This window comes from Hesperophylax consimilis, chromosome 18, assembly GCF_061612785.1.
Source record: "Hesperophylax consimilis isolate HC1 chromosome 18, BYU_Hcon_1.0, whole genome shotgun sequence".
Taxonomy (NCBI): domain Eukaryota; kingdom Metazoa; phylum Arthropoda; class Insecta; order Trichoptera; family Limnephilidae; genus Hesperophylax; species Hesperophylax consimilis.
Genome location: NC_142853.1, coordinates 3,507,210 through 3,509,877, shown reverse-complemented (window position 1 = coordinate 3,509,877; position 2,668 = coordinate 3,507,210).

Sequence of the window (2,668 nt, the reverse complement as noted above, 5' to 3'; positions counted from 1 at the left end):
ACAAGGAAGGTGAACCTTTTGGCAATGATTTCCATTCCGTCCCATTCTATCCGTCCTACTATTCTTGAAGAAACGACAGGCAATGAGACAAGCATTACCACCGAAATTACGAAAATATATTTTAAATATTATTCTTCTTAAAGTTTTTAAATAGGTACGTAATTTTATCCCTTATGTTTAGATGTAGTTTATTATGAATATAATATAATTTATGGTAAAGCTAATTTAAAAAAAATATATAGGTTTAATTTTAGACAATCTTCTAACAAGATTCTGAATGAAAACTATAGATATTGCTGAAAACTATCTGACTGCACATTCTTACTCGATTAGTACCTAGTACCTACATAATGTAAAAATAATTCAGTAAAAATTTGAAAGGCAAGTAATTATTCTTTCTTTTTTTGAAAAGCGAAATTTAAAAAAAAACATAAGAGAGAAAAGCATTATGTTAGTTTTTTTTAATACCATTTAATATCTAATTTTTATAATCAGTTTTTTTTTGAGAAAACATACATTCATTACTATGAGTTAAGTTTCCGGTATTTTAACAAGTTACATTCTCCGAAATGCCGTTCGGTGATTGCGATTGTTTAAAATACCTTTACAATGATAGTGAAAAAATAGTGATGACGTGGCCGATAACACAAATTCATGGACTGAAATTTTTTCTTGTGTGGCCACGTTACTGTTGGTGATTTATGGCGTAATGATTTATACCGCCTCAAAAAAAAGAAGGAACTCTGCTCCTGGTCCCGTCAGAGTAGAAAGACCTACACATTTGGATAACTAAACCCGAGAAGTAGTCCGAAGGCAAGAAGACGTCTTGAAGCTGAAAGGAGACGATGAATAAATAATTTATAATGATTTTGAATCTATTAAATTAATGCAAACCGATTGGTACCTATTAGAACTGAAATTATTAATGGCCTCTTTCAGAAAGACGCATTGAATTCATTTATTTGTATCCTCAATACTACTACTTAACTGTGTATAATAAATACTTACTACTTGGATATTCTTTGATTAATAACTATTTATGTGGTTGGAGACGGTGAATGAAGATAAGATAAGCAAATGATTGTTTTATTTTGAAATGCGTATTAAAAACGGTAGTCGTAGGGAAATATTATTTACCCACAACTACCGTCTTTATACGCATTTCAAAAAAAATAATCATTTGATCAACAACAACTTTTTGCGTAATAATTTACTTAACAATTTACGAGAAGATTTTCCATTCCATACACCATTTTGAGAGAACCGATATGAACATCGCGCATTATAAAATATTAATAAGTTCAAAAATGAATTAAGAAAATATGTCTATCTCAATTATTAATGTTTCTTTTTTGTGACTTTATTGAAATATTTAAAGAAAGATTATGTTTGCCAAACAATGTACATGTTTATATGTTTATAAAACTATTAGCACACACGAAGATGTGAGCTAACTTAAGATTAATAAATAAATAAATAAATTATTCGCTTTTGTAGGCAGTGTAGAAAACATGAAAGACATAATCGGGATAATAGACAATTATTCGAGATCGCTGGCCACGCACCCCTTAATTATTAGGCGACCAAATTTGGTCCCAAACGTCATATGAATTAAGTTGCTTTACTACTATTTTTAAAAAATAAAACGTTTTGATATTAGATTAAGTTGGGTTATTACAGGTTACGTTGGGTTAGGATAGATTGGGTTATTACAGGTTACGTTGGGTTAGGATAGGTTGGGTTATTACAGGTTAGGTTAGGTTGGGTTATTATATGTTAGATTAGGATAGGTTAGGTTGGATTATTATAGGTTAGGTTAGGTTGGGTTATTATAGGTTATTACAGGTAAGATTAGGTTGGGTTAATATAGGTTAGATTAGGACAGGTTAGGTTAGTTTGGATTAGGTTAGGTTGGGTTGGGTTATTACAGGTTAGATTAGGATAGGTTAGGTTAGTTTAGGTTGGGTTATTATAGGTTAGGTTATGTTGGATTATTATAGGTTGGATTAGGATAGGTTAGGTTGGGTTGGATTATTATAGGTTATATTATTTAAGGTTGGGTTAGGTTAGGTTAGGTTAGGTTAGATTGGGTTATTATAGGTAAGTTTAGGATAACAAAGGATTTCGCCAAATAATTAACGGGTGCATGGCCAGCGGTCTCGAATACTTGTCTATTACCTCAATTATGTCTTTCATGTTTTCTACACTCCCACAAACAAAAACGAATTATATACGAGTGGTTCATATCGGTGTTTTGTCAAAATGGTGTGTTTTATGGCAAATTTTCTCGTAAATTATTGTTGACGTAAATAATATTAAATATCAATATTTTTCAAAATCGTGAAAGCAAAAAGTTGTTGTTTATTGTCATTAAGTTGAATCAAGTGATTGTTTTTTTTTTTTTTGAAATGCGTATTAAAAACGGTAGTCGTAGGGAAATATTCACCATTATTATTTACGTAAATAATATTAAATTTCAATATTTTTAAAAATCGTGAATGCAAAAAGTTGTTGTTTATTGTCAAATGTTGAAGCAAATGATTGTTTTTTTTTAAATGCGTATAAACGGTAGTCATAGGGAAATATTTACATTTCTATATTTCTCTGGCAACTGGCAATTCCGCATTTTCTCACCTCATGTTTACATTTTTCCTTTAGAGATTTTTGA